The 9,424-nt window shown below is 36.2% G+C and overlaps 1 long non-coding RNA gene across 1 annotated transcript; it reads left to right on the top strand.

Moving 5' to 3' along the window:
• The first annotated feature begins 4,892 nt into the window (after nt 1-4,892).
• LOC149266333 (uncharacterized) lies at nt 4,893-8,993 on the top strand. The gene is made up of 2 exons (XR_016252674.1): nt 4,893-5,069; nt 8,577-8,993. It is a non-coding gene; the product is annotated as an uncharacterized LOC149266333 (long non-coding RNA).
• The last annotated feature ends 431 nt before the right edge of the window (nt 8,994-9,424 follow it).

Here is a 9,424-nt window from a genome sequence, read left to right as displayed (position 1 = left end):
AGGACCCATTGTCCAGAATGCTCTTGCGGTCCTCCAAGTCTTCAAAGATGACTTTGAAGAAGTCCTTGACTCAGGGGTGGAGGTCAAATGGGGATTTCAGCTACCATTTGAATTTGTAAATGATGGCATGATCTTGCATGGACTGCCTAGATTGCTCCAGGCGATAATTCAGGATCACTACTTGGGTATTTTTTGTGGCCTTAGGGAGGCATCGACCTTTCAAGTGCATTTCCCATTGGGCTCTTAGTGCTAACGAGTCAGGTTGTTTTCCTTTAGCGTTTCCTATGCTTGCTGAGGAACTTACATTCGAGTAATGGATGCCGGTTAAAATGGCTTTAAAGGAGGGGGTCGATCCCCCTCCCCCGGGAAGGCCTAACATGGGACTGACCAGTAAAAAGGCAACATGAGGGACATCAACAGAGATGTATGCAAGTAAGAAATTGGTTACTGTAGAATGCGATCAGTGGGTCCGAACCCTTGCACAGCGTAACCCTAGTGCAACAAAACCGTAGCAAAGCTTACTATTTTCCTATGTTGTTTTGCTTTATTAATAAAATTACCAACCATTTTTTAGATAAAAGAAAATCATAATATACATATGACATTAAAATATATAACATAAAAATAGTAGCTACAAATCAAGATCCATTTTACGATATAAATTAAAGTAGATTTGGTAACAATATTTAAGTTTAATTAATAAGTACATAAAAACTTAATACCTATATTATAACCAATATCACATAGTTCTAGTTGGAATTTGAGTTGGACTACAATTTCTATTAAAGTTCAATATATATATATATATATATATATATATATATATATATAATTAATTTAACAAATACTTAAAATTATATAATCTTTTATATTCATTTATGGTTAATATATATTTATAATTTTTATCATATATTATATTAAATTTTCATAAATATAAATTATATTAATTTATAATATTTATAATAATAAAATTAAAAATAATAAGACACTAATTTTTTTTATTGTTGTATAATTTAAAATATATTAAAAATAATTCTTGTAATTATACTAATTCTTAAATTATGTTAACTTATAGTCAATGCATAAAGTAATTTTATAATTTAAAAAAGTTACCATTAGAACATTTCCATAACATTATTACGTATAAATTTCACCCTACTTATCATTTTAGACATGTAACAATTATTCTAACATGTCAGCGTAGTATACCAAATTCAGAGTTTGAAACGATGTGTTTTTGTGAGGAATCCCAAACCACTTTCTGAAGCGTTGTTGACACCACTTACTAACGATAAGGAGTAGTCTACCTAGGCGGAGGAATGGGCCGGTTTCCGTCACCGCCCGGAAAAACCTCCGGCTCTGGCCGCCGGAAATTCCTCCGCCCAGCTCCGCCACCCGCCACGAGCTCCGCCCAGCGCCGCCGCGAACTCCGCCCAGTTCAATTTCGTAGACTTCCACATACTAACAAAGATGGATGCGTGGCGCAATGGTAGCGCGTCTGACTTCAGATTACAAGGTTACGTGTTCGATTCCGATGTTGTGAGTTCGTTATTGATATTTTTATGCTGCATATAATTGTTAAAATTCTGAGGATCTTTCGTGTAGTTTTCATGTTACGTTATCTTATTTTACAATTCCCTTCGCTGTGGATCGCTCGAGACGTCATAAGCCCGACAAGAACAGAAGTATTGATCAGAATAACCAAGATCGAGTGCTATGGTTGCTCTCTGGCCTCCTCTCCTTGTCTTCAGTAATCCCCTGCAGTAGAGGTGCCTTGATGTTATTGGATTCGAGTTCACTCGCTTCCCCTGATCTTTCCATGTCTATTAGGATTTCCATATTCTGAAACTTGAGCTATTGAATTATTCCCGAATTCCCTTGAATTACAATGAAACCAAAGCTGTTGAGTTATTTTTATGTTTTATGTTTTAAATCAATTAAAACATAAAAACCAACAAAATCTCAACAATTACCTAAAAACCAGCAAAATCTCAAGTACAGTAACTTCATTTCAGAAAAATATTATTGACATTCATCCCGAAAACATCAACATCTTTCTCTGTTATCTCTAAAAAGCCAACAGACATGTTGCAGTTATGACAACATGTGATCGTATTAATTATGGGCATGAAGAGATCATCATCGGTTCTTCCCCAGTCAAACAAGGGTGAGTCGGGTTATATGTTTATTCCAGCAGCTAAATCTCTGAGTTGTGAATGTCATTTATATAACTGCAAATCGTATATCATAGATGTCAAAGTCAAATGCGGGAAGGTAAAGTGGAGGGGTATCAAACATTTCCAAAAACCATTTTATACAATTGGTTTAGAAAGGCTTTGCCGTTACAAAAATCTAGCAAACCTTCTTAGGCCTTTCGTCCCTCCACCATAGTCTGATCTGAGGCTCAGGCCTATTTTAGGGCTTGACCCCTTCCCTGTGCACAGAACAAAACCCTAACCTCAGTCTTAAAACTTTTGGTGTCTTCTTGCTCCTTATTTCAACTTGGAATGAGCCCTCTTAAGGCACAAATTACCTGCATAATTCTTGGCCTATCTCCCAGGGTAAACTCAGCTTCTTTCCAACAAAAAACATACCATAAACTTATGATTCTTCTTGCTGCGGTTGCTCTTAAGATTCTTCATCTCCGTCTTGGGCTAATGTAGACACAGATGAGTTGCTATTTTGGTTCTCTTCTCACTCATGTAAACCCTTTAATCTTGCCCTTGCGCACTCTTTTCACACATGCTGAGGCACTCAACCTCCTTCAAGGGTTACATCAACATGGCTCGATCTCCTTTATTGGCCTTAGACCAAGCCCTAAACCAAACTCAACCTTGCTCTGGTGACACATTGTTGTATTGAAATTAATTCTCAATGTAGAATAAGGCATCAATAAGTTTGAATCTCAGTATTTGAGACGGTTCATAAAGCATTGCTGGCACAAAAAGCTTTACCAATTGGAAGTTGGCTTTGGAGCACAAGTTCCTCGATTGACGTGATAGCTTCCTTGCACAAACTTCCTTTGTGTAGTGCCATCATTGCTGGCGGTTTTAATGTCATGCCTCATGGACCATCTTCAAATTTTCCCCTTTCTTGTTTTTGCAATATTTACAAGTTATAAGGCCCTTGAAGGCAAGATGCCCTGATCTTCATTGTAATCTTTACTTCTTTTGGTTAGCTGTGTCATATATGGTTTCTTTTCTGAACATGTGGAAATTACTTGGTCTTTTGTTTTGTCAATGGCACACCTACATTATTCGCTTTACTCTAATATAGTTTGTGAGCTATCATATAAAGGATTTTTCTTATCAACGATGCTATGCTATCTTAGTTATCTTAGTGGTAACAATAATTGGGAGTTCTGATTACCGATTTCCCAAATAGCTTGAAAATACCTTGGTTAGGATCAATATTTACGGTAATTGACCTTCGGTTCTGAATTTCGCCGAGCGATTATTCACTGAGATGTAGTTGAAAGTGAAACAAAAAACTTCAGTTTAAAACTCGCCAAAATGTCTCTTGCTATTCGACGAGATTGCTCCTTTGAGTTTCCAAACATTTGGCAAGTAATGCCAGTCCAAGTCAAACTACAGTGATAATTAGATTTTGGCAGTCATCTCTATTCCAAGTCCAACTACATTAGTAATTAGATTGCCTGAGTTTCCAAACATTTGGCAAGTAATGCTAGTCCAAGTCAAACTACAGTGATAATTAGATTTTATCAGTCATCTCTATCCCAAGTCCAACTACATTAGTAATTAGATAGCCCAGAAATGTGGGCTTCATATACTGCAAAATCAGGGCTAATGGGTCTTTCTGTCTGGTCATATAATATAATTGTAGAATTGAATTCCTTCGTATTAGTTTAAACTAACACAGAAAACTAAAACGCATAAGGCCCCAACCTTTCCAAATGACTGGATTGGCTGCATTATTAAGCTGTGTTTTTGATGTAACTGATATTGCGCCTACCCAAAGGCAAGACGAAGGCATATAAACTAATATACAAACCGTGAAAAGAGTAGATGTAACCCATATCTATAGAAATACGTTATCAGAACACATTCATAGAATGATAATGAATGTTTAGGTAGCAAATTTGTGAGCAACTTTGTCTAAATGTAATATAATATGCCAGTTCTGTGTAAGATAAAAATGATTCAAAACCACCTATTTTCTGGTCAAGCTCAAGGCAAAACATGGGATAGAAATTTGAGATGCCTGGTATGGGTTCACCTGTCAAAGTTCCTACGACATAGTTCCTCCATGCTCTACTGGTTTCCGAGGCTTTTGAAATGATTCAGAACCTTACAATTTCCTGAAACGGCTTGAATCTACGCCATCTGTGAATTATCTTTACTTAATTGGATTGTGGGAACAATGAGCTTTTCTGGGGACAGGCTCTAGGTATTTTCAGGGCCTTTGAAGTGACAAAAAAAACCTTGAAAAATTGTTTGGATCTACGAATCTATGCCTTTTTTGTATTTTTTCCTTTCATCTGATTCCAATGACAATGATTTTTCCCGAATAATATAATAGGCCCTCCACCCCATTTGTCTTAGTTACCCATATAATATGCCCCTTACTCGTGGGTGTAGTTTTCGTACAAACATATTGTACTGATGCTTTTTTTTTTCAACTTCAATCTACCGTGGAGAAAATTGTAGATCAAAATTATATTATGTGAAAAAGAATTGATATATTGTTAATTTGTTTGACCAGGCGAAATAGGATATATTCCCTCTTTTCTTAGAAAAATTCCTCATATTAAAAAGTCGGTCAAGTCTTAATTTCTTAATTAATTAAACATGTTACATTTCACTTTCTTCTGATAGCGTTGTGAATTTGTCAGTATGATCTGCAGGGCTTCTTGTGATTCCAGAAATTTTCGAAAGATTTGAAGCTGTTTCAATGAATGGAAATGAGTGGTTGTATTTTCTCTTGGATGAAGTGAATGGTTTAGCAGAATATCTTCTCCAGCAACTTAATGAAGCCACACCGTTGACATTGGAAGGTTCTTCAAAAGGGACAAGAACAGAAGCATTGATCAGAATAACCAAGATTGAGCGGTATGGCAGCTCTCTAGCCTCCTCTCCTTGTCTTCAGTAAACTACTGCAGCAGAGGTGCGTCGAAGCATTGATCGGGATAACCAAGATTGAGCGGTATGGCAGCTTTCTAGCCTCCTCTCCTTGTCTTCAGTAAACCGCTGCAGCAGAGGTGCGTCAATGTTATTGGATTTGCGCTCACTCGCTTCCCTTGATCTTTCCATGTCTATTAGGATTTCCATATTCTGAAACTTGAGCTGTTGAATTATTCTCGAATTCCCTTGAATTACAATGAAACCAAAGCTATTGAGTTATTGACTTGCAGCTTTAATGTAAATCAAAACTTCACACTAAACCCAAAATAGTTTCTGACAACTTTAAACATGTGCCTCTTATTCTATCAAAGTGAATTATGTTTTGGAATAAAGAAACTTTGCAGTGGTTTTTTTAACTGGGAGAAAATCTCATACTTGTTATATCATTAAAATCAAAATATACATATTATTGTTCAATTACAACGTCTTCTATACATCTTTTAAATCAATTAAAACATAAAAACGAACAAAATCTCAACAGTTACCTAAAAACCAGCAAAATCTCAACTACAGTAACTTCAATTCAGAAAAATATTATTGACATTCACCCCGAAAACATCAACATCTTTCTCTGTTATCACTAAAAAGCCAACAGACATGTTGCAGTTATGACAACATGTGACCGTATTAATTATGGTCATGAAGAGATCATCATCGGTTCTTCCCCAGTCAAACAAGGGTGAGTCGGGTTATATGTTTATTCCAACAGCTAAATCTCTGAGTTTTGAATGTCATTTATATAACTGCAAATCGTATATCGTAGATGTAAAAGTCGAATGGAGCAAGGTAAAGTTGAGTGGTCTCAAACATTTCCAAAAACCATTTTATGCAATTGGTTTATAAAGGCTTTTCATTTACAAAAATCTAGCAAACCTTCTTAGGCCTTTCGTCCCTCCACCGTAGTCTGATCTGAGGCTCAGGCCTCTTTTAGGGCTTGACCCTCTTCCCTATGCACAGAACAAAACCCTAACTTCAGTCTTAGAACTTTTGGTGTCTTCTTGCTCCTTATTTCAACTTGGACTGAGCCCTCTTAAGGCACAAATTACCTACATAATTCTTGGCCTATCTCCTAGGGTAAACTCAGCTTCTTTCCAACAAAAAACATACCATAAACTTATGCTTCTTCTTGCTGCAGTTGCTTTTAAGATTCTACATCTCCTTCTTGGGCTAATGTAGACATAGATGAGTTGCTATTTTGGTTTTGTTCTCACTCATGTAAACCCTTCAATCTTGCCCTTGTGCACTCTATTCACACATGTGCACTCTATTCACACATGCTGAGGCACTCAACCTCCTTCAAGGGTTACATCAACATGGCTCGATCTCCTTTATTGGCCTTAGACCAAGCCCTAAACCAAACTCAACCTTGCTTTGGTGACACATTGTTGTATTGAAATTAATTCTCAATGTAGAATAAGGCATCAATAAGTTTGAATCTTAGTATTTGAGACTGTTCATAAAGCATTGCTGGCACAGAAAGCTTTACCAATTGGAAGCTGGCTTTGGAGCGCAAGTTCCTGGGTTGATGTGATAGCCTCCTTGCACAGACTTCCTTTGTGCAGTACCATCATTGCTGGCAGCTTTAATGTCATGCCTCATGGACCATCTTCAGTTTTTTCCCTTTCTTGTTTTTGTAATATTTACAAGTTATAAGGCCCTTGAAGGCAAGATGCCCTGATCTTCATTGTAATCTTTACTTCTTTTGGTTAGCTGTGTCATATATGGTTTCTTTTCTGAACATGTGGAAATTATTTGGTCTTTTGTTTTGTCAATGACACACCTACATTATTCGCTTTACTCTAATATAGTCTGTGAGCTAACATATCAAGTATTTTTCTTATCAACGATGCTATGCTATCTTAGTTATCTTAGTGGTACCAATAATTGTGAGTTCTAATTACCGATTTCCCAAATACCTTGAAAATACCCTGGTTAGGATCAATATTTATTGGTAATTGACCTTCGGTTCTGAATTTCGCCAAGCGATTATTCATTGAATTGTAGTTGAAAGTGAAACAACAAACTTCAGTTTAAAACTCACCAAAATGTCTCTTGTTATTCGAACAGATTGCTCCTTTGAGTTTCCAAACATTTGGCAAGTAATGCTAGTCCAAGTCAAACTACAGCGATAATTATATTTTGGCAGTCATCTCTATTCCAAGTCCAACTTCATTAGTAATTAGATAGCCTGAGTTTCCAAACATTTGGCAAGTAATGCCAGTCCAAGTCAAACTACAGTAATAATTAGATTTTATCAGCCATCTCTATGGCAAGTCCAACTACATTAGTAATTAGATAGCCCAGAAATGTGGGCTTCATATACTGCAAAATCAGGGCTAATGGGTCTTTCTGTCTGCTCATATAATATGATTGTAGAATTGAGTTCCTTGGTATTAGCTTAAACTAACATAGAAAACTAAAAAGCATAAGGCCCCAACCTAGCCGAATGACTGGATTGGCTGCATTATTAAGCTGTGTTTTTGAAGTAACTGATATTGCGCCTGCCCAAAGGGAAGACGAAGGCATATAAACTAATATACATACCGTGAAAAGAGAAGATGCAACCCATATCTATAGAAATACGTTATCAGAATACATTCATAGAATGATAATGGATGTTTAGGTAGCGAATTTGTCAACAACTTTGTCTAAATGTAATATAATATGCCAGTTCTATGTATGATAAAAATGATTCAAAACCACCTATTTTCTGATTAAGCTCAAGGCCAAACTTGGGATAGAAATTTGAGATGCCTGGTATGGGTTCACCTGTCAAAGTTCCTACGACATAATTCCTCCATGCTCTACTAGTTTCCAAGGCTTTTGAAATGAATCAGAACCTTACAATTTCCTGAAACGGCTTGAATCTACATCATCCGTGAATTATCTTTACTTAATTGGATTGTGGGAACAATGAGCTTTTCTGGGGACAAGCTCTAGGTATTTTCAGGGCCTTTGAAGTGACAAAAAAAACCTTGAAAAATAGTTTGGATCTACGAATCTATGCCTTTTCTTTATTTTTTCCTTTCATCTGATTCCAATGACAATGATTTTTCCCGAATAATATAATATGCCCTCCACCCCATTTGTCTTAGTTACCCATATAATATACACTCCACCCCATTTGTCTTAGTTACCCATATAATATGCCCCTTACTCGTGGGTGTACTTTTCGTACAAAAATATTGTACTGATGCTTTTTTTTTTCAACTTCAATCCATCGTGGAGAAAACTGTAGATCAAAATTCTATCATGTGAAAAAGAATTGATATATTGTTAATTTGTTTGACCAGGCAAAATAGGATATATTCCCTCTTTCCTTAGAAAAATTCCTCATATTAAAAAGTCGGTCAAGTCTTAATTTCTTAATTAATTAAACATGTTACATTTCACTTTCTTCTGATAACGTTGTGAATTTGTCAATATGATCTGTAGGGCTTCTTGTGATTCCAGACATTTTCGAAAGATTTGAAGCTGTTTCAGTGAATGGAAATGAGTGGTTGTATTTTCTCTTGGAGGAAGTGAATGGTTTAGCAGAATATCTTCTCCAGCAACTTAATGAAGCCACGCCGTTGACATTGGAAGGTTCTTCAAAAGGGACAAGAACAGAAGCATTGATCAGAATAACCAAGATCGAGCGCTATGGCAGCTCTCTGGCCTCCTCTCCTTGTCTTCAGTAATCCCCTGCAGCAGAGGTGCCTCGATGTTATTGGATTCGAGTTCACTCGCTTCCCTTGATCTTTCCATGTCTATTAGGATTTCCATATTCTGAAACTTGAGCTGTTGAATTATTCCCGAATTCCCTTGAATTACAATGAAACCAAAGCTGTTGAGTTATTGACTTGCAGCTTTAATGTAAATCAAAACTTCACACTAATCCCAAAATAGTTTCTGACAACTTTAAACATGTGCCTCTTATTCTGTCAAAGTGAATTATGTTTTGGAATAGAGAAACTTTGCGGTGGTTTTTTTAACTGGGAGAAAATCTCATACTTGTTATATCATTAAAATCAAAATATACATATTATTATTCAATTACAACGTCTTCTATATATCTTTTAAATCAATTAAAGCACAAAAAAAAACAAAATCTCAACAATTACCTAAAAACCAGCAAAATCTCAACTATAGTAAGTTCTGTTCAGAAAAATATTATTAACATTCACCCCGAAAACATCAACATCTTTCTCTGTTATCACTAAAAAGCCAACAGACATGTTGCAGTTATGAAAACATGTGACCGTATTAATTATGGTCATGAAGAGATCATCATCGGTTCTTCC

This window comes from Pinus tabuliformis, chromosome 6, assembly GCF_031772625.1.
Source record: "Pinus tabuliformis cultivar Carrire ecotype Pingquan chromosome 6, CPIR1, whole genome shotgun sequence".
Classification (NCBI taxonomy): domain Eukaryota; kingdom Viridiplantae; phylum Streptophyta; class Pinopsida; order Pinales; family Pinaceae; genus Pinus; species Pinus tabuliformis.
Note: the sequence above shows the minus strand (reverse complement) of the source record. Positions and strands in the feature narration are given on the sequence as shown.